The sequence below is a fragment of the Oryx dammah genome, unplaced genomic scaffold (assembly GCF_014754425.2).
Source record: "Oryx dammah isolate SB20612 unplaced genomic scaffold, SCBI_Odam_1.1 HiC_scaffold_1, whole genome shotgun sequence".
In the NCBI taxonomy this organism is placed as follows: domain Eukaryota; kingdom Metazoa; phylum Chordata; class Mammalia; order Artiodactyla; family Bovidae; genus Oryx; species Oryx dammah.
The window spans coordinates 2702690-2726251 of NW_024070185.1; the positions used below are offsets into that span (position 1 = coordinate 2702690).

General features: G+C 40.8%; 1 long non-coding RNA gene across 1 annotated transcript; it reads right to left on the reverse strand.

Moving 5' to 3' along the window:
• Positions 1–1051: 1051 nt before the first annotated feature.
• On the reverse strand, positions 1052–23038 carry LOC120855043. Its single transcript, XR_005719130.1, has 4 exons — positions 22750–23038; positions 14873–14881; positions 13327–13332; positions 1052–1064 (listed from the first exon to the last, which is right to left on the reverse strand). It is a non-coding gene; the product is annotated as an uncharacterized LOC120855043 (long non-coding RNA).
• Between the last annotated feature and the right edge of the window lie 524 nt (positions 23039–23562).

A 23562-nucleotide genomic window follows, 5' to 3' on the forward strand; every position in this document is an offset into this window, starting at 1 on the left:
CCAAGGGGCTAAGAGTCTTCTCCAACACCACAGTTCAAAAGCATCAATTCTTTGGTGCTCAGCTTTCTTTACAGTCCAACTCTCACATACATACATGACTACTGGAAAAACCATAGCCTTGACTAGATAGACCTTTCTTGGCAAAGTAATATCTCTGCTTTTCAATATGGTATCTAGGTTGGTCATAACTTTCCTTCACTATACCTATAAATATACTTATTATATAAGTAGTATACTATTTATTATCATTTTATAATTATATATAGATATATAATAGATTTTAGGTTATAAATATTTGCTTAAAGGTTGTATGTATGTATATATATATAGATAGATTTAGGTATGTATTGTATCTAATATGCTGTATACATATATTTGCAACATATTTATACTATATTATATATATTATGTATGCAATTTTTTTAAATGTTTGCAACTTAGAAGGAGTGATAAGACAGATACCGATCAAAGATACAAATAATTTATAAAAATGTCCATGTGAGTGGGCCAAATATATTTTCATTTAGAAAATATATTTCTGCATTTTCCAAATATTCATTTCCACAAGAATATAGGGTCATATTTTAAGAAATAAATATGAAACAAAATATTACAGAAAACTTTACACCAATCTAATACTTAATTGATACTTTTCTTAAAATGAGGTTTCAGTTTCTTTAGGGGAGAGTTTGTAAATAATTATTATATTTACACTGTGGAACACATGTTTTTATGTTTCTTTGAAGCAAATAAAGGCACAGCCTGTGCCACAGCTGAAAAGGGCAGGATGCTACGCTAGTGGATGACATTCTGATGGGAAATCTGGGCTGATTCTTAGCCTTGTGTCACAGAAGGAGGATGGGAAGCATGTTTGTGTGTGATACTAGTGATCTTGAAGGAGGAAGCAGACAGAACAGGCCCTGTCTTGAAAGCAGGACCCCAGCTTGGGCTGGACTATGGACTTTGACCTATATGCCCTGTATCCATGTAAATGACACACCAACTGGAAAACCATTACACACACACACACACCCAACCACCATGGAAGAGTCCCAGGGCTCATACTTAGACTCTCCTAGCCTTGAAGAATACCCTAATTATCTGTGTAACTGAATAGAATCATAAATTCTATTATGCTTATTGGGGTATGACCACAGGCCTATTGATAATTGTCCACTGTTAACTACCTAAGCTTAAGGCATATGAATCACAGGTTATCTTTGACTGTTTCTTTCTTTTCCTTTGTTCAGACTAGTTTCAGGGAATTTGGGAGGTAGATTTGGGCATATACACTTAGGGTATATAAGGTTTTTTCACAAAAATTGGTTGAGGTCCTTGGCTAAGATGAGACTCTGCCTTGGGCCCACTGGTGTAATAAACTGCACTCCACTATACTGAGTTTGTTTCCTGGAATGCGTGGCTACAACATTTGTTGCGTTGGCTGGGAAATTCCTCACTTTGAGGAGACAAGTCCCATTTGGAACTACTCTGATGCCTTGCGGCTTGAATCTTCCAGAGGTGGGAAGGCGCCTTGCCCTTCTGGAAGGATTCTGCTTCTCAATGCTTGGACCTTTCACATTAGTGGGTAGTGAATGGCAGCAGGGTAACTGAGAGCTCAGGTGAGGAGGAACGCACCCGGCAGGGTGGAAGAGGGGGCCTGATCACTCCCCCTACTCCCGGGAGCGATTAAAAGGAGCGGGGACCCACAGGAGCCTGGAATAGACAGGCGGTGATTGCTTGGTCCACAGGCTGATGAGCATGTTAGGGCTTAGGAAGGGAATTTGTGAAGGTCATTTAGGAGGTGGTGTCCATGCCATCTTAGGGAAAATTATTACCAAGCAATCGCCAGGGGATTGTTAGGAGAAGAAACTTGGTCTTTGTGTGCTCGTATTCTGACTTCCCCAAGGAGGTGTGCCATCTGCTGTGAAACTCTTGACCCCCTTGGAATTGTAAGGCTAGAAGGTGGGGGATAGATAAGTGAGAACTGCTGTGAGCCAGCAAGGGAGATCCCACCCATGGCAAAGGAGCCCTGATGGGCAAAGGCGGGTCAGGACTTGAGGGACTCCCCAACCTCACCCACGACAAGGTCATGTGGGCAAGGTGGATAAAGACTCAAGGGGTCCCTTAGATCTGCTCAAGCATCTACCCCTGAAACCAAAATCTGTCTGTTACACTACACTTTTCTGACATTAGCAGGGGCTATCCCTGACCACCTTTCTTTGGAAAATTAACTTAGAGCTCCAGTTAATAGTCTCCTGCATATAAAAGGAGTGCCTCAGCTCAAACCTCTCTGCTGGCAGTCTAGCTTGTGTGACAGGTTTATCCACACTCTTACTACTACACATATGATTGTTTACAACCTCTCAACCATAAACAGCACAGAGTTTGGAGTATTTTGAAAGTCTTAGCATAGGGCTTTTCTAAAGATAAAAATCATGTTGGTGAAAGGTTGCATTGCTGAGTTAATGACTGCCACCAGGCTTCCATATCCTTAGGCACCTGGGAGTATGTTAATCAATGTAATTGGAATGTAGAAAAAGAAATATAGTAGTTTTGATGTTAGCAATACTAGACTTTTGAATTAATGCATTTTCCCTTTACTATAAATCACTGTACTCCACTTTCTTTGTTATAAATCGTTGTATCCTTGCTATGTAAGAATGTAACATTATCACTATCTTAAGACTAAGTATATCTTAAGGGAAAACAAGTTTTCTGATTGACTAAACTTTATCAATAGAAAGAAAGATGGGGCCATAAAATGTTAATCGGTCTCCAGACCAGAAGATATTGTAAACAAACGTAGTTCAGTTCAGTTTAGTTCAGTCGCTCAGTCGTGTTGACTCTTTGCGACCGCATCAATCACAGCACGCCAGGCCTCCTTGTCCATCACCATCTCCCAAGGTTCATTCAGACTCACATCCATTGAGTCCGTGATGCCATCCAGCCATCCTCAGTCATCCACTTCTCCTCCTGCCCTCAATCTCTCCCAGCATCAGAGTCTTTTCCAATGAGTCAACTCTTCCCACGAGGTGGCCAAAGTACTGGAGCTTCAGCTTTAGCATCATTCCATCCAAGGAAATACCAGGGCTGACCTCCTTCAGAATGGACTGGTTGGATCTCCTTGCAGTCCAAGGGACCCTCAAGAGTCTTCTCCAACACCACAGTTCAAACGCATCAATTCTTCGGCGGTCAGCCTTCTTCACAGTCCAACTCTCACATCCATACATGACCACAGGAAAAACCATAGCCTTGACTAGATGGACCTTAGTCAGCAAAGTAATATCTCTGCTTTTGAATATACTATCTAGGTTGGTCATAACTTTTCTTCCAAGGAGTAAGTATCTCTTAATTTCATGGCTGCAGTCACCACCTGAAGTGATTTTGGAGCCCCCAAAAATAAAGTCTGACACTGTTTCTACTGTTTCCCCATCTATTTCCTATGAAGTGTTGGGAACAGATGCCATAATCTTCATTTTCTGAATGTTGAGCTTTAAGCCAACTTTTTCACTCTCCTCTTTCTCATTCATCAAGGGGCTTTTTAGCTCCTCTTCACTTTCTGCCATAAGACTGGTGTCATCTGCATATCTGCGGTTATTGATATTTCTCCCAGCAATCTTGATGCCAGCTTGTGTTTCTTCCAGTCCAGCGTTTCTCATGGTGTACTCTGCACAGAAGTTAAATAAGCAGGGTGACAATATAGAGCCTTGACTGACTCCTTTTCCTATTTGGAACCAGCTGTTTTTCCATGTCCAGTTCTAACTATTTGCTTACTGACCTGCATACAGATTTCTCAAGAGGCCGGTTAGGTGATCTGGTATTCACATCTCTTTCAGATTTTCCACAGTTTATGGTGATCCACACAGTCAAAGGCTTTGGCATAGTCAATAAAACAGAAATGTGACAGAATGTGGTCCACTGGAGAAGGGAATGGCAAGCCACTTCAGTATTCTTGCCTTGAGAACCCCATGAACAGTAGGAAAAGGAAAAATGATAGGATACAAAAAGAGGAACTCCCCAGGTCATTAGGTACCCAATATGCTACTGGATTTCAGTAGAGAAATAACGCCAGAAAGAATGAAGGGATGGAGCCAAAGCAAAACCAGTACCCAGTTGTGGATGTGACTGGTGATAGAAGCAAGATCAGATGCTGTAAAGAGCAATATTGCATAGGAACCTGGAATGTCAGGTCCATGAATCAAGGAAAATTGGAAGTGGTCAAACAAGAGATGGCAAAGGTGAACATAGACATTCTAGGAATCAGCTAACTAAAATGGACTGGAATGGGTGAATTTATCTCAGATGATCATTACATCTACTGCTGTGGGCAGGAATCCCTCAGAAGAAATGGAGTAGCCATAATGGTCCACAAAAGAGTCTGAAATGCAGTATTTGGGTGCAATCTCAAAAATGACAGAATGATCTCTGTTCGTTTCCAAGGCAAACCATTCAATATCACAGTTATCCAAGTCTATGCCCCAACCAGTAATGCTGAAGAAACTGAAGTTGAATGGTTTTATGAAGACCTACAAGACCTTTTAGAACTAACACCCAAAAAAGATGTCCTTTTCATTATAGGGGACTGGAATGCAAAAGTAGGAAGTCAAGAAACACCTGGAGTAACAGGCAAATTTGGCCTTGGAATGAAGAATGAAGCATGGCAAAGATTAATAGAGTTTTGCCAAGAAAATGCACTGGTCATAGCAAACACCCTCTTCCAACAACACAAAAGAAGACTCTACACATGGACATCACCAGGTGGTCAACACCGAAATCAGACTGATTATATTCTTTGCAGCCAAAGATGGAGAACCTCTATACAGTCAACAAAAACAAGATCGGGAGCTGACTGTGGCTCAGATCATGAACTCCTTATTGCCAAATTCAGATTGAAATAGAAGAAAGTAGGGAAAACCGCTAGACCATTCAGGTATGACCTCAATCAAATCCCTTATGATTATACAGTGGAAATGAGAAATAGATTTAAGGGTCTAGATCTGATAGATAGAGTGCCTGATGAACTATGGAATGAGGTTCATGACATTGTACAGGAGACAGGGATCAAGACCTTCCCCATGGAAAAAAAATGCAAAAAAGCAAAATGGCTGTCTGGGGAAGCCTTACAATTAGCTGTGAAAAGAAGAGAGGTGAAAAGCAAAGAAGAAAAGGAAAGATATAAGCATCTGAATGCAGAGTTCCAAAGAATAGCAAGAAGAGATAGGAAAGCCTTCTTCAGCAATCAATGCAAAGAAATAGAGGAAAACAACAGAATGGGAAAGCCTAGAGATCTCTTCAAGAAAATTAGAGATACCAAGGGAACATTTCATGCAAAGATGGGCTCGATAAAGGACAGAAATTGTGTGGACCTAACAAAAGCAGAAGATATTAAGAAGAGCTTGCAAGAGTACATGGAAGAACTGTACAAAAAAAAGATCTTCATGACCCAGATAATCATGATGATGTGATCACTAATCTAGAGCCAGACATCTTGGAATGTGAAGTCAAGTGGGCCTTAGAAAGCATCACTACGAACAAAGCTAGTGGAGGTGATGGAATTCCAGTTGAGCTGTTTCAAATCCTGAAAGATGATGCTGTGGAAGTGCTGCACTCAATATGCCAGCAAGTTTGGAAAACTCAACAGTGGCCACAGGACTGGAAAAGATCAGTTTTCATTCCAATTCCAAAGAAAGGAAATGCAAAAGAATGCTCAAACTACCGCACATTTGCACTCATCTCACATGCTAGTAAAGTAATGCTCAAAATTCTCCAAGCCAGGCTTCAGCAATACATGAATTGTGAACTCCCTGATGTTCAAGTTGGTTTTAGAAAAGGCAGAGGAACCAGAGATCAAATTGCCAGCATCCGCTGGATCATGGATAAAGCAAGAGAGTTCCAGAAACAAACGTAAGACCCCTGTAAAAACAAAGATATGCAAAGAACACTCTGTCTTTAGATAAAGGTCGGAGCAGTGACCCTGCGTGACTCTGCTTCTTGCATTTATCTCTATGTGCAACTTAAATTATAGAAGCTTCCCTGAAAAATAAAGAGACGGACCAGGACCAGGACGAGGACCAGTTCCATGAAAGCCTGGTTTCCCCGTGTCGTCTTTTCTTTCTTACTCTCCTTTTCAGGCTGATCCCTTGGAGCACAGAGGCTCTCTGCGTTCACTTTTTTGCCTGGGCTTCTAAGACCTGACTGGGAAGGTGCTCTGCGTCTTCACTCCTTCGGGAGACTGAGAGGGCGCCTGAGGCCTACGTGAACAGAGAAAATCCCTTGTCTGAAGCTTTATTGGGTTTCTGTGTAAACCAAGGAATATCAGCCTCTTTCTCTCCTCTATTTTCCTAACTACTATATTCCTTCTTTATCTCTTTCTATATCTCTAAATAAATCATTTGTCTAGGTCACTGGTGCTGTCCCACTGAGGATACCCTGGATCCAACTGGGGCTTGACCCCAGTAGAGAACAAATTGGCTTTTCTGGAGATGGCCTGGGATGTGGGATATTTAACCCATCTGTGTTTTCATCCACACCTGATCAAACTCACCAAGGCAGAACGGACTTGAAATGTTAAGGGAGAAACAGTCTTGGACCACGTGATGTTCTGGTTCAGCCATGCCAACTGGCAGGTGAAGACATGATGATCCCCCTTCTCCCTCTGGGATCTGGCAGGTAAGTCTCTTCTCACCCCAATTAGGAAGGACGCAGAATGGCAATATAAGTGTTTCATTGAGTGGAAATATCAGAAGTACATAGGGTACCAAGAACTTTGTAGACAGAACTAAAAGGAAAAGTAGAAGGTCTGAGAAAGTAAGCAAGATGGGGGGAAGTGAATCTAAGGCAACTGTATCGGAGTGCATGATTAAAAATTTAAAGGGATTTGGAGGAGACTATGGGGTGAACAACAGACTGGTTTCAAATAGGAAAAGGAGTACGTCAAGGCTGTATATTGTCTCCCTGCTTATTTAACTTATATGCAGAGTACATCATGAGAAACGCTGGGCTGGAAGAAGCACAAGCTGGAATCAAGATTGCTGGGAGAAATATCAATAACCGCAGATATGCAGATGACACCACCCTTATGGCAGAAAGCGAAGAGGAACTAAAAAGCCTCTTGATGAAATTGAAAGAGGAGAGTGAAAAATTTGGCCTCAAGCTCAACATTCAAAAAACGAAGATCATGGCATCTGGTCCCATCACTTCATGGGAAATAGATGGGGAAACAGTGGAAACAGTGTCAGACTTTATTTTTTGGGCTCCAAAATCACTGCAGACGGTGACTGCAGCCATGAGATTAAAAGACGCTTACTCCTTGGAAGAAAAGTTATGACCAACCTAGATAGTATATTCAAAAGCAGAGACATTACTTTGCCGACTAAGGTCTGACTAGTCAAGGCTATGGTTTTTCCTGTGGTCATGTATGGATGTGAGAGTTGGACTGTAAAGAAGGTTGAGCACCGAAGAATTGATGCTTTTGAACTGTGGTGTTGGAGAAGACTCTTGAGGGTCCCTTGGACTGCAAGGAGATCCAACCAGTCCATTCTGAAGGAGATCAGCCTTGGGATTTCTTTGGAAGGAATGATGCTAAAGCTGAAGCTCCAGTACTTTGGCCACCTCATGCGAAGAGTTGACTCATTGGAAAAGACTTTGATGCTGGGAGGGATTGAGGGCAGGAGGAGAAGTGGACGAAAGAGGATGAGATGGCTGGATGGCATCACTGACTCGATGGACATGAATCTGAGTGAACTTCGGGTGTTGGTGATGGACAGGGAGGTCTGGCATGCTGCAATTCATGGAGTCGCAAAGAGTCAGACACAACTGAGTGACTGAACTCAACTGAATTGATGGGGTGAAGATGACACCTAAACTTCTCCACCAACTCTGTGAGGTCAAATGGCCCCGTGCGAGTATGATGGCCACCAGAGGACACCATGAACTTAAAAATAGTGGAAGCAGTCTATACAGCAGTCACAGGAGAGCCAGGACACATGGATCAATATCCAAATACTGACTCATGGCTAGGGTTAGCTCAGGACCCTCCTACTTGGAGAAGGTTCTGTATCTAGAAGGGAAAGGGAAAAATATTAATGGCACAAAAATTGACTGATGATAAAAAAGGAAATTCTATAGGATTTGGACGGGGATGACTTTCTCCCTCCCCCATACTGGGTAATGACACCTCTGCCACCCAGTGCTTCACCAGGACCAGAGGTCGCCTTAATGCCCAATCCAGGGCCAGGTGAAGTTCCTGCAGCAGCTGTTGCTCCTCCACCAGGTCTCCCAGAGTTCGTAGAGCCACCATTTCGTCAGGCTCTGATCCCAGCAATGGAGACCTTTTGTCAACACCCCCAGGATTCCACCTCAGCCGGAACTCCTAGATTGTATCCACCTCTCCCATTGAGTACTGATGGGAAGGGGGAGAAAAACACAGGAATTAGACAGAGGCTGCACTCCTCTAAGAAACAGGGGGAAATAAACCCACTACAGATGCCCTTCAGAGAGCTACAACAGCTCCAGTTCAGGACACATGTAGGCACTACCATCAGCCCCTGTAGCCTATTATTACTAGCCATTTTCCTCCACGAATGTATTAAACTGGCAGACACACACTCCACCATACTTGGGGGAGCCACAAGCCATGATTAGACTAATAGAGACTATTTTTTGAACCCACCACCCTACATGGGATGACATAATCCAACTACTAGTCTCCCTTTTCAGCACTGAGGAAAGATACAGGATCCTAACTGAGGCCAGTAAATGGTTAAGAGAAATGGCATCTGGCGTACTGCACACAGGCAGTGGTGGGCAGAACTAGCCACCCCAGATGAGAGGCCCAATTGGGATTGTAAAACAGAGGAAGGCAGGGACCACCTGGAGAGATAACGGGCAGTTATTTTACAAGGCCTCAAAAGCGGGCCCCGAAAACCTATGAATAAGGAAAAACCCTCTGAAATGATTTGAAGGGAAACCGAATCACACTCTGAGTTCTACGAAAGACTGTGGAAGGCCTATAGACTTTATACATAAACAGATCCAGACTCCACTGGGTCTCAGATGACGATAAATACAGCCTTTGTGTCTCAAGCCTACACCAAAAATGTCAGATGAGGGGGACACCAAGTGACTCATGAATTTTTATATCCCTGAATGTCCAGTACCTTTGTTGGGAAGAGCCTTACTGTCTAAATTAGGGGGCACAAGTGACCCCCCCCCACAATGAAACATCCACTCTTCGAGTGGGCTCAATCACCTATTTACTCTCCCTCTCAGTAACCCCTTGAGATGAATGGAGGTTGCACAATCTCCCAGAAGAGAAAGTGGACTGACTAAACTGTAGAGAGAGAGAGAAAGAGAGAGAGTTAACTCAACAATTCCCTGAGATCTGGGTGGAAGACAACACCCCCGGGCTTGCAAAACAACAAGTCCCAGTGGTACTAGAACTCAAACCCAGTACAATTACATCAGCACTCACATTGGGTGTGCCAGACCTTGCTAAGCCATTTACTGTTTACATGACTGAAAAGGACATGCTGGCTATGGGAGTGTTGTCCCAGACTATGGGACATGGGACAGATCTGTGGCTTATCTTTCAAATCAGCTGGACAATGTTGCCACTGGGTGGTTAGGATGGTGAGCAGTTGCTGTGGTTGCCTTACTGGTCTGGGAGGCAACCAAGCTGACTTTGGGCCAAGATTTGATTGTAAAAGTCCTGCATGAGGTCAACACTCTTGCAAGGGAACCTTCCTAAATGGCTGTCAACATCCCGGTTTAGTCAATACCAGAGACTGTTATGTGAGAACCCCCATGTTACTATTGAGTCTTGTTAGGCCCTGAAGCTGGCCACTCTCTTTCTTGTGGGAGAAGGTGGACCCTCACATGATTGCAAGGAAATCCTAGATGAAGTTTATGCCAGCAGACCTGACTTGAGAGACCAGCCAATCCCTGATCCAGATTTGGTCCTGTACACCAATGGCATCAGCCTGGTGAAACAAGGACAGTGACTGTCAGGACATGCAATAGTCATGGAAGAAACCATCGTTTAGGCTAGCTTTCTGCCATCACACTGTTCTGATCAATGGGCTGAACTATATACTCTAATCTGGGCCCTCCATCTATCAAAAGGTAAGAAGACAAACATTTACACAGACTCCAGATATGCTTTTGCCACACTGCATGTACATGGGGCTCTGTATAAGGAGAAAAGCCTTTTGACATCTAGTGAAAAAGATATTAAAAACAAAGAAGAAATCTAGACTCTATTAGATGCTGTATGGGAACCTGAAAAGGTAGCAGTGATGCATTGTGGGGTCACCAAAAGGAAGACACCCCACAAACACGGGGAAACTGACTAGAAGATAAAGCTGCAAAACAGACGGCTGAGAAATTTGGGGCTGCTGGTGGGAGATCTCTTAGAAACTTTGTACTCTCAAAAATACCTAAGTTAACTTTGACTCTCCCACAGTATACCGTGGCTGAAGTATACCAGCTGGCTGAAGCAGAAAGGGCCACCAAAAATGAAAAGGGTTGGTGGGAACTGCCGAATGGCAGGTTACTGGTACCGAGGCATTAGCTCCCACACAGGTATCTCAGGTACACCAGGCAACTCACTTGGGACATGACAGAATGGAAGAATTAAACACATTTCTTAATTTTATGACTTTCCTCCTTATGTAGAATGGAATTCTGGAACTGTTCTGCTTGCTCACAGGTCAATGTTGCCCCTGGACATAAACAAAAACCTCCAGGAATACAGTTAAAAGGCACTCTAGAAAGATGATGCTGTGAAAGTGCTGCACTCAATATGCCAGCAAATTTGGAAAACTCAGCAGTGGCCACAGGACTAGAAAAGGTCAGTTTTCATTCCAATCCCAAAGAAAGGCAATGCAGAAGAATGCTCAAACTACCGCACAATTGCACTCATCTCACATGCTAGTAAAGTAATGCTCAAAATTCTCCAAGCCAGGTTTCAGCAATACGTGAACCGTGAACTCCCTGATGTTTAAGCTGGTTTTAGAAAAGGCAGAGGAACCAGAGATCAAATTGCCAACATCTGCTGGAGCATGGAAAAAGTAAGAGAGTTCCAGAAAAACATCTATTTCTGCTTTATTGACTATGCCAAAGCCTTTGACTGTGTGGATCACAATAAACTGTGGAAAATTCTGAGACAGATGGGAATACCAGACCACCTAATCTTCCTCTTGAGAAATCTGTATGCAGGTCAGGAAGCAACAGTTAGAACTGGACATAGAACAACAGACTGGTTCCAAATAGGAAAAGGAGTACGTCAAGGCTGTATATTGTCACCTTGCTTATTTACTTTCTATGCAGAGTACATCATGAGAAACGCTGGACTGGAAGAAACACAAGCTGGAATCAAGACTGCCGGGAGAAATATCAATAACCTCAGATATGCAGATGACACCACCCTTATGGCGGAAAGTGAAGAGGCGCTAAAGAGCCTCTTGATGAAAGTGAAAGAGGAGAGTGAAAATGTTGGCCTCAAGCTCAACATTCAGAAAACGAAGATCATGGCATCCGGTCCCATCACTTCATGGGAAATAGGTGGGGAAACAGTGGAAACAGTGTCAGACTTTATTTTTGGGGGTTCCAAAATCACTGCAGATGGTGATTGCAGCCATGAAATTAAAAGACTCTTACTCCTTGGAAGAAAAGTTATGTCCAACCTAGATAGTATATTCAAAAGCAGAGGCATTACTTTGCTGACTAAGGTCCGTCTAGTCAAGGCTATGGTTTTTCCAGTGGTCATGTATGGATGTGAGAGTTGAACTGTGAAGAAGGCTGAGCACCAAAGAATTGATGCTTTTGAACTGTGGTGTTGGAGAAGACTCTTGAGAGTTCCTTGGACTGCAAGGAGATCCAACCAGTCCATTCTGAAGGAGATCAACCCTGAGATTTCCCTGGAAGGAATGATGCTAAAGCTGAAACTCCAGTACTTTGGCCACCTCATGTGAACAGTTGACTCACTGGAAAAGACCCTGATGCTGGGAGGGATTGGGGGCAGGAGGAGCAGGGGACGATAGAAGATGAGATGGCTAAATGGCATCACCGACTCAATGGATGTAAGTTTGAGTAAACTCCAGGAGTTGGTGATGGACAGGGAGGCCTGGTGTACTGCGATTCATGGGGTCCCAAAGAGTCGGACCCGACTGAGTGACTGAACTGAACTGAACTGAACTGAAAAGCAGTTAAAGTTGCAGGTGTCATTCCCTGGATCTACCACGTGAGGGTGTAGAGAGCATAACACGCAGACCCAGAGGATGCCAGGTGGAATATGCAAAGGGACCCCATTGATCCCCATGAAACCAAGATCATCTTAAAGAAGAAAAAGAGGTGAAGCTCTACAATCAACTGCTGCTGCAAGGACTTGCTGGTATTATCTTGAGACTAACCATAGTTTCAGCACAAGGAGGGACCTGTGCTGTAATTAAAGTTGAATGTTGTGTATATATTCCTGATTTATCTGCCAACATATCAGCCATCCTATGTGACATGAAAGGTCAGGTAAAAGCTATGTCTGATGATAATATTCCTTTTTGAACTTCAGTCCTATCTTGAGTGAAGGATGATTGGTGGAAAACTATATTTACAGTTGTTATAGTTGCCTTGATAATTCTGCTTTGTAGACCATGCATTTTACAATGTATTATGAATTTTGTAACCCAAAGGTTGGTGTCATTCTCCCAAATTGGCAGTCGGAGAGCTAGGGTGCAATATATACCTATGAGTGATGCTCATACTATGATTTAAGAGCATCAAGAGTGGGTAATGAAGGAGGAAACAGAACAGGCTCCATCTTGAAAGCAGGACTCCATCTTATGCTGGACTATGGACTTCAACCTATATGCCCAGTATCTATAGAAACCACATACCAACTGGAAAACCAGACTCCCCACCCCCACCCCCACCCCCATGGAAGAGCCCCAGGGCTCATACCAAGACTCTCCATCACGTAAAAGAATACCCTAATTATCTGTATAACTGAATAGAATCATAAATTCTATTATGCTTATTGGGGTGTGACCACAGGCCTATTGATAATTGTCCACTGTTAACTACCTAGGCCTAAGGCATATGAATCACTGGTTATCTTTGGCTGTATCTTTCTTTTCCTTTGTTCAGACTGGTTTCAGGGAATTTGCGGAGATGGGTTTGGGCAAGTACACTTAGGATATTCAAGGTTTTCACAAAAACTGCTCAGGGTCCTTGGCTAAGAGGAGACTCTGCCTTGGGCCCACTGGTGTAATAAACTGCACTCCACTATCTGCATTGTCCTGAGTGACTTTGTTTCCCAGAATGTGTGGCTACAACAATCTGAATGCAGGAGGAATATTTGTTTTGCAGCATATGGAGTTAAAATATTTTATTCTGTGGATTTCAAACTGCCTTTAATGTCCAACTTTCCTAAGATGCTAAGAGTAAAGGATACATCTAGACAGTTGATGGTATTTATAACAGCAGAGGAACCTCAGCTAGAGACTGAAATTCATTTTTCAATATTAGACAACCTAGACAAATATATTTAAGTTCTAAATTCTAAAAGTAAGAGAAATGACATCATTATTTTTTCCTGGAGTTACAGATAACATATGGTACATTGTTTGGGATCTGATTAAATTGTGGGGTTTATTAAACAAAAACAATTACTCAAGTTAGCAACAGACACTTAGCTGATAAGGCATGATATGGTTTGAGAATTCTGTGGAGGACGACATGTGGATGTCTTTAGTAGTACAGTTTGAAACCTCCAATTTTTACTCAGAAAGACAGTTTGTAAAACTGAAGTACTATTTGTTAAATTAAATAACTACAAGAATAAATAAAACAGAAGAGGGAGTCAATGATTTAGCCTCTGTGTCCTGTTGGGGATGATCAACAGCTTATCCAGGCTCCTCTGCTTTGTCAAAAGGAGTCATCGAAGCTTAATACTGAAAGGTTGTTGCTGAACCACAAAACATGCTGGAATTCTTGGCCTCTGGAAGAAAGGAATTCAATCTGGGGCCAGAGATGAGGCTTGATCACTCAGAGCTTTGTGTAATAAAGTTTTATTAAAGTATAAAGGAGATAGAGAAAGCTCTGACATAGACATCAGAAGGGATCTGAAAGAATACCCACCTGCTAGTTTTTAGCTGGATGCTATATAGTTACTAGCAGTCTGTTAATGAAAGAAAGGAATGTCTTAAAACTCAGAGAATGGCACCAGGCCCCTCACCTGCAAGACATATTTTGGCATAATCTTGGCACCAGAGGAGTCACCCCAGGCCATAAAACGATTGACTTGAATCTTGTAGAAAGGCAGATTACCATACTAATTGTTTTGTTTAAATAGATTAGGAGAACAATGCTTGAGTATAACAGACTGGTTTGTCAAGTCTCTTCTGAGCCATTAGGCTGAAGCGACTTGAAGACAAGAGTTTGGGGCAAATGCATAGTAAGTACATTAACATAGCTTAAGACAAACATTTCCATAAGAAAAATGCATTGGTTAACTCAAGATTTGAGAAAAGTTAAGTTCAGATGGAACCAGCTGTCATTATGGCAACACAGTGTTTTAAGAGAAACCTCTTTTTAAATTTGTACAGAGAAGGGGGAAAAATATATCACTAGTTTGTTTCCTCCTGCTGCTTAAAAGAGAGGAAAAAACAGGTTTGACACTTGCAGCCTATTTCCTCCATTTGGAGACCCCTGGCCTTCCTGCCTGTTACCTTCTCAATACCCATCTTTGACTGTGGAAATCAGACCTCTCTGCATCATTAGGTTCACCTACCTGAGCTCACAAAACAAGCTGCACTATTGACATTGCGTGATGTGTCGCTATGACATTCGTCAGGTGAGTCAGGTGGCAATAGACCACATCATATGTCTGCCTGCTAAGTCTCTTTTGTTGTGTTAACAAGCTTATTTGCTTTGTCTTATTTAATTATCGCAGACTTCTATAGATAGGGATCTGCTTTAAGATTATACTTGGTAAGATTATACTTAGGGAAGCTTATGGCCTTATGCATTTAAGAGGCTTTGGGTTTGAACACTGGACTACTTTATTTCAATAACTATTAGCCATGTGTTGATGGTGATTCTGTTTAAGGAAAACATATCCTAAGGTGGACCTAGTAGCTGGATTACTCTACGATAGCATCCACCTTTTTTTTTTTTTGTTTAGGAAAGACAATTTATTAGGGTATTTGGAGACCGTCTCTTACCATAATCTTGAGAAATTAAAGACACTGAGACAATAGATCAAAAGAAAAAAATGGAAAGAGAAAAAGCATATACTGAGTTGAATTGTGTCCCCCAAATGTCTCTCAAACTGGGACCTCAGAATGTGACTTTATTTGGAGGCAGGGCTGCTGCAGATGTAATGAGCTGAGTATCTCCAGAATGAATCACTGCAGGCCCTGGTCCAATGGCTAGGAATGTCATTTAGGAGGGAGAGGAGACTCTGAGAGAGGCCATATGAGAACAGAGGAAGAGACTGCAGATAGGCCGCCATAAATGAACACATGCCAGTAGATCCTCCTAGAACCTTCAGTGAGAGCACGTCCTGCCGACGGCTTGAATTCAGACTTCTGGCCTCCACAACAGTATTGTTTCTGTTGTTTTTAAGCCACCCCACTTGTGGTCATCTTTTATGATAGCCCTGGGAAATGAATACGTCATAGAGATTATTTTATCCTGTATATTTTGGGAACTATTCTAGTGCAACAGGCAGAAACTGAAATTAGAAAAATGTGCTACATTTGATGAAACCATCAAATGTACTTTTTAAATGACTTAATGTGTAAAATTGTGCTTACATACATAATGTACATGGCTGTCTAAAAAAAGTCACAACACAATGATTTTGGAAAGTTTAACATTAATTTTATAGACACAGCAGCTACAATAGTGATGCATATTAATTTGCTAAGATGTTCCTTAGGTGGGTTCAGTCTTACTTTAAACCAATTTTAGATGAATAGATAGACGGATGGATTAATTAAATAAGATATAACCAACACAATTAACAACTTTATTTTTACCTATATGTACATATATATATATATATAAATATGTGTGTATATATGTGTATGCTGCTGCTGCTAAGTCGTTTCAGTCGTGTCCGACTCTTTGCAACCCCATAGACGGCAGCCCACCAGGCTCCCCCGTCCCTGGGATTCTCCAGGCAAGAACACAGGAGTGGGCTGCCATTTCCTTCTCCAAAGCATGAAAGTGAAAAGTGAAAGTAAAGTCACTCAGTCGTGTCCACTCTCAGCGACCCCATGGACTGCAGCCCACCAGGCTCCTCCATCCATGGGACTTTCCAGGCAAGAGTACTGGAGTGGGGTATCATTGCCTTCTCCAAAATATATGTGTATATACATATATGTATATGTATACATGGTGTGTATGTAATATGAAAGATAAATACATAATCAACTGGGGCAAGTTTGTTAATTGTGCAAGTTTGATCTTATTTAATCAACTTCCTGATGTTCAAGCTGGTTTTAGAAAAGGCAGAGGAACCAGAGATCAAATTGCCAAAATCTGCTGGATCATGGAAAAAGCAAGAGAGTTCCAGAAAAACATCTATATCTGCTTTATTGACTACGCCAAAGCCTTTGACTGGGTGGATCACAATAAACGGTGGAAAATTCTGAGAGATGGGAATACCAGACCACCTGACCTGCCTCTTGAGAAATCTGTATGCAGGTCAGGAAGCAACAGTTTGAACTGGACATGAAACAACAAACTCGTTCCAAATAGGAAAAGGAGTACGTCAAGGCTGTATATTGTCACCCTGCTTATTTACCTTCTATGCAGAGTACATCATGAAAAACACTGGACTGGAAGAAACACAAGCTGGAATCCAGAATGCTGGGAGAAATCTCAATAACCTCAGATATGCAGATGACACCGCCCTCATGGCAGAAAGTGAAGAGGAACTAAAAAGCCTCTTGATGAAAGTGAAAGAGGAGAGCGAAAAAGTTGGCTTAAAGCTCAACATTCAAAAAACGAAGATCATGGCATTTGGTCCCATCACTTCATGGGAAATAGATGGGGAAAACAGTGGAAAAAGTGTCAGACTTTATTTTTTGGGGTTCCAAAATCACTGCAGATGGTGACTGCAGCCATGAAATTAAAAGACGCTTACTCCTTGGAAGAAAAGTTATGTCCAACCTAGATATTATATTCAAAAGCAGAGACATTACTTTGCCGACTAAGGTCCATCTAGTCAAGGTTATGGTTTTTCCTGTGGTCATGTATGGATGTTAGAGTTGGACTGTGAAGAAGGCAGAGTGCTGAAGAATTGATGCTTTTGAACTGTGGTGTTGGAGAAGACTCTTGAGAGTCCCTTGGACTGCAAGGAGATCCAACCAGTCTATTCTGAAGGAGATCAACCCTGGGATTTCTTTGGAAGGACTGATGCTAAAGCTGAAACTCCAATACTTTGGCCACCTGATGCGAAGGTTTGACTCATTGGAAAAGACTCTGATACTGGGAGGGATTGGGGGCAGGAGGAGAAGGGGACAACAGAGGATGAGATGGCTGGATGAAATCACTGACTCGATGGACATGAGTGTGAGTGAACTCTGGGAGTTGTTGATGGACAAGGAGGCCTGGTGTGCTGTGATTCATGGGGTTGCAAACAATCAGACACAACTGAGTGACTGAACTGAACTGAAGGGTTTTTTGTGATTGGAAATTTGCACATTTCTCCTTCCATTATTTTTCTTTACATATTTTGATAGATAAGGTATTAGGTATATATAGAGTGAGGATTGTGGTATCTTTCTACAACTTTGAATGCTTTATTCCTATGAAATATTTCTCTTTGCCTCAAGTTTTATTGACTCAGGACCTTTTTAGCTGTCATTGAAATAGTTGCATTGCTTTCTTTAGCTAATATTTTAAATGCATTCTCTCTTATTCTTTGTTGAACTTTCTATTTACTTATCTTTAAGTGGTGACTCATATAATCTCCCTATAGTTGCTTTTTATTTTTTTAATTCAGCCTGCTAATTGTGTTATTTTATTTTTCCTCTATTTAATTGCTGATTATATATTCTTTGATTATTTTTTGATTACTATAGAGATAGCCTATTCTTTGAGATATCTTTAAAATTGTTGTTACCTTTTACCTAAATATCATGACCTTCTTGTGATCTTTGCATTACTGTTATAATGCACTTCAAGAAATATTGTAAAGTCTAGTTTAAATATTTTAAAGACATTTCTGTTATTTGGTTCAGTGATTATGTATTTAGTATGTATTTATGTTTATACATATATTAGTGCTTTAACTTCATTCTTTCTTTAAAATTTTATTCTGTCTTCTCAGATCATTGTTACTCTTCCTGGAAAACCTCCTTTTATACATCTTTTATTGTCAAAATTCTTAGAGATTAATGCTTTCACTTTTTTTTTTTCTAAAAATCGTATTTATTATATATTGATGTTTGAAAGATAATTTCACTGGGTATAAATATAGGTTGAAATAATAGTTTAATTACTGAGAAATCATTTGAAGGGAATGTATTTTTCCTGCTGTCTGCTTTAATATTTATTTTTTAAAATTTAAACAACTATAATACATGTACCTAGATGTGGCTAATATCCAGTTGGAAAAAGTAATGACAGGTTCTAAAAGCAAAGGCTTGGTTTGGTGCTGATTTTATTTAGGATGTCAGAAGGAATGGAAGAATAAATTTTAAAGACGAATGAATTGGGAAAAGGAAAAATTATAATAATCCAGATGAAGTTTCTTTTCTAAAAGCATATACTTTATGAAAGATTTTGATTAAAAACTGGGTGATGTTAAAGAATATCAAAACTTGAAAGAAAATAAAAACAGGTACACAGGGAAAATTAAAGGGTTATTTTTCACTTCCTGTTACTTTGCTATTAAACAGGAATATTCATCTAAATACAAGAAGACCTCTACTTCCTTCTCCAACAAAATACCCTTTAGTTAGGCAAGTTCCAATTATAGGTATTTCATTTTTTACTGTCTAAAATGGAGATATGAGATATAATTGTTTTTCCTGCATAATATCAAAGTGACTTTCTTTTGTTATTGAAGTACAGTTATTTTACAATGTTGTGTTAGTTTCAGGTGTATAGCAAAGTGATTATGTTTTATATATGTATATTAATGTGTATATATGTATATTTTTATATATAAATCTCCTTTTTCAGATTCCATTATAGATTATTACAAGATACTGAATATAGTTCACTGTGCTATACAGTAGATTCTGGTTTATTTTAGTATGTATCTGCTAATCCCCAAATCCTAATTTCTCTCTCTCCTTCCTTCCCCTTTGGAAACCATGAATTTGTTCCCATGTCTCTTAGTCTATTACCATTTTGCATCATTTGTATCATATTTTAGATTCCACACATAAGTGATATTATATGATATTTGTCTTGAGATATAATTTTTATGTAGCAATATGAACTTCACATTGGATTGAGTGTAGGGAATAAAAAACAGAAGAATCAAAGATTATGCTAATGCTTCCTGAGTTGGCCAATGAGATGAATGGTGGCACTATTTGCTAAGTTGAAGGAAACTGAAATAGGAAAACACATTTGAGGTAGGAAATAATACTTTTTGAATATGCTAATTTTCCCATGTGTAATAGATACAAATAACATTTTGGTTATTTATTATAGTCTAAATGCATGTCCTTTCTCTGGGAAATAAGTGAGTCATTGATAGCTATTTTAAATAATAGAATCAGTTGAATGCCTGTAGGACAGATTAGAGGGGAAGGAACAAAGAATTTCACCACTAAGCACCCAGAATTTAGATATCAGAAAAAGGAGTAATTATAACTCTTCAGTTAGTAGGAAAGGAATAGTCATAGAGACTAAGAGGAGGGAGTGTTTCAAGAACAAGGGAATGGAGACTTCCCTGATGGTACAGTGGTTGAGACTTCCCCTTCTGATGCAGAGGGTGCAGGTTTGATCCCTGGTTGGACAGCTAAGATCCCACAGGCCTCATGGCTGAAAAACATAAAACAGAAGAAATAGTGCATGATTTAAATAAAGAAATAAACAAATAGAACAAGAGTGTGTACAACTTTGAACAATAAAGAATGAAGTTCAGGTTCCTCAAGTGCCTGCTAAGAACTAGAGCCTGGAAAAAGATCAGCTTGCCAAGAGGAGTTCCAGGAATGTTGTGGGACAGAAAGCAGGTACTTGGTTTACAAATAAAAATGTGATGAACTGGAAATTATAGAAAAACAGAACTTGGAACAATATGTGTGTAATGGGAGAACTTGTCTGTAAGCTGATATTCTACATTAGAGAGTAAAAGACCTTGACTGCTTTGTAGTGAAACCGTATAATTTAAGATGTTAAAGTCTTCGAGTCCACAGCACAAACAGGCTTACATTTGTTAAGGGAGGAACCACATGCCCATCGGAGTTCTCATTGTGATTCACTGTAATTTACTGAAAAGAAGAAGGTAGGTGGAATTGTACATTTTGTGATGGAAAATAAGAATAAAGATATAAAGATTTTGATTTGCTTAGAAAATGAAAGACAAGTTCAGAAGCTAAAGTGACCCCTAAGAAGAAGGGGTGATAAGTGAGACTATAAGAAATAGTCATCACAAAGAGTAATGACAGATGTTCAAGAGTAAAATCGTACGCTTACTAGGCAGGGTTTAGGATCCATGGGAATAGGCCACAAACATAGAGTGAGACTGTTTTGTCCAGTATGTGATTCTTTTCCAGCAATTTTTTTGCACATGTGCAAGTTAAGGTCCTCCAAGAATGGAGAATTTCTACATGTCTATGAAAGAAGGAAGTTACAACTTATGAATTTTTGAAAGAAACTGAGGATCTCAATGATGTTGAATCATTAATAAAGTTAATAGATTAAAGGCAAAGGGAGAAAGGGATGGTAGAAGATGAGAGGGTTGGATGGCATCACTAACTCCATGGACATGAATTTGAGTAAACTCCGGGAGATAGTGAAGGACAGAAGAGCCTGGCATACTTGAGTGCATGGGATCACAGAGTTGGACATGACTTAGCGACTGAACAACAACAAAAATGCTTTTATACCTAAGATATAGGTTTTGTTTTAAGGTTTTGCAGGTTAAAATTGGTTCTGAAGGTGATGTGATTTCTGCTGCTATGATCTATGATACAACATGATTTAGCCACATGTAAGTGAAGTCATCAAGGGGTTAGTTATGACCAGGTGCTAAATCTTTCCAGGTTAATACAGAGAAGAACAGGACAGCTTTGAATGACAACCCCCACCCCACCCCACCCCCAGACACACACACAAAAGAAAAAAAAATGCGGAGATCATGGAAAAGCTGAATGTCATTAATTTAACTGATTGAAGAGATTTACACTGGTGGAAAGAGACAAGTGGCTTGGAGACAGCACTGATTATAAGAATAATCCCACCTCCTGATTTTGATATACACAGAGTAAGACTAAATAAAAAGGTTCTACTTAAAAGATTACTCTCTTTTCAGTTAAGGTAGTAGAAAGATTGATATTCTTGAATGGGGATGAAGATAAAGTAGAGTGATTTGGTTAAAATAAAAAATTCTTTGGGGCAGAGTGAAATAAGTGTAGACAGAAAGGAGTATGGTAGGAAAGAGATGACAAAACTACATGAGAGATAAGGAAATAATGTGCAACCTAGGAGACATAGACTCCTGGTGGAACTGAGAAAACCAGGTGAGCACTATTCAGTTCATTTCAGTTCAGTTCATTCACTCAGTCACGTCTGCTTATTTGTGACCCCATGGACTACAGCACGATGGGCCTCCCTGACCATCACCAACTCCTGGAGTTTACTCAAATTCTTTTCCATTGAGTTAGTGATGCCATCCAACCATCTCATCCTTTGTCATCCCCTTATCCCCCCACCTTCAATCTTTCCCAGCTTCAGGGTCTTTTGAAATGAGTCAGCTCGTCACATCAGGTGGCCAAAGTATTGGAGTTTCCACTTCAACATCAGTCCTTCCAATGAATATTCAGGACTAATTTCCTTTAGGATGGACTGGTTGGATCTCCTTGCAGTCCAAGGGACTCTCAAGAGTCTTCTCCAACACCACAGTTCAAAAGCATCAATTCTTTGGTGCTCAGCTTTCTTTATAGTCCAACTCTCAAATTCATACATGACTACTGGAAAAACCATAGTTTTGACTAGATGGACCTTTGTTGGCAAAGTAACATCTCTGCTTTTTAATATGCTATCTAGGTTGGTCATAACTTTCCTTCTAATAAGTAAGCATCTTTTAATTTTATGGCTGGAGTCACCATCTGCAGTGATTTTGGAGCCCCCCAAAATAAAGTCTGCACTGTTTTCACTATTTCTTCATCTATTTGCCATGAAGTGATGGGACAAGATGCCATGATCTTCGTTTTCTGAATGTTGAGCTTTAAGCCAACTTTTTCACTCTCCTCTTTCCCATTCATCAAGAAGCTCTTTAGTTCCTCTTCACTTTCTGCCATAAGGGTGGTCACCTTTATATCTGAGGTTATTGATATTTCTCCCAGCAATCTTGATTCCAGCTTGTGTTTCTTCCAGCCCAGTGTTTCTAATGATGTACTCTGAATATAAGTTAAATAAGCACAGGAAGGTGCTTCCACTGGAGAAGGGAATGACAAACCACTTCGGTATTCTTGCCTTGAGAACCCTATGAAGAGTTTAAGCAGTATCCAATTCAGTCGCTCAGTCGTGTCCAACTCTTTGCGACCCTATGAATCGCAGCACTGAAGGAAGTTAATGCGGCCACAATAGGGAAAGCAGAGATGTGCCTGCAAACGGGACTCTCTGCTTGGGCTGAACGTGCTTGCAAACAAGATGTTCTGCCAAGGAGAATGGACACAGCCTTGAGTTTAATGGTCCCTTGCAAACGAGGGAACATTCCCTTCCTGTGATAAGGAGGAAGAAAGGGCTCTGGACAGGCTCTGCAGTAAGCAGGAATTTCACTCCCTTTTGCTGAACGATAACATTTATGCACATGCGCTATACTGAGAAGGCTTAGTCATACAGTCTGGAATTCTGCCAAGGGGGCTTTATAAAAATAAACTGCAAGCTTGTTTGCACAGTTCTTTTTTCCTCCAGCCGGAGTTGTGTCTTTGTCTGTCTCTTGTGTGTCTTGTCTTTGTGTCATTTCACTCGTAATCTCCAACACAGCACACCTCCCTGTCCATCACCAATTCCCGAAGTTTACCCAAACTCATGTCCATTGAGTTGGTGATGCCATCCATCCATTTCATCCTCTGTTGTTCCCTTCTTCTGCCCCCAATCCCTCCCAGTATCAGGGTCTTTTTCAATGAGTCAATAGTTCACATGAGGTGGCCAAACTTTTGGTGTTTCAGCTTCAGCATCAGTCCTTCCAATGAACACCCAGGACTGATCTCCTTTAGGATGGACTGGTTGTATCTCCTTACAGTCCAAGGGACTCTCAAGTGTCTTCTCCAACACCACAGTTCAAAAGCATCAATTCTTTGGTGCTCAGCTTTCTTCACAGTCCAACTCTCACATCCATACATGACCACTGGAAAAACCATAGCCTTGACT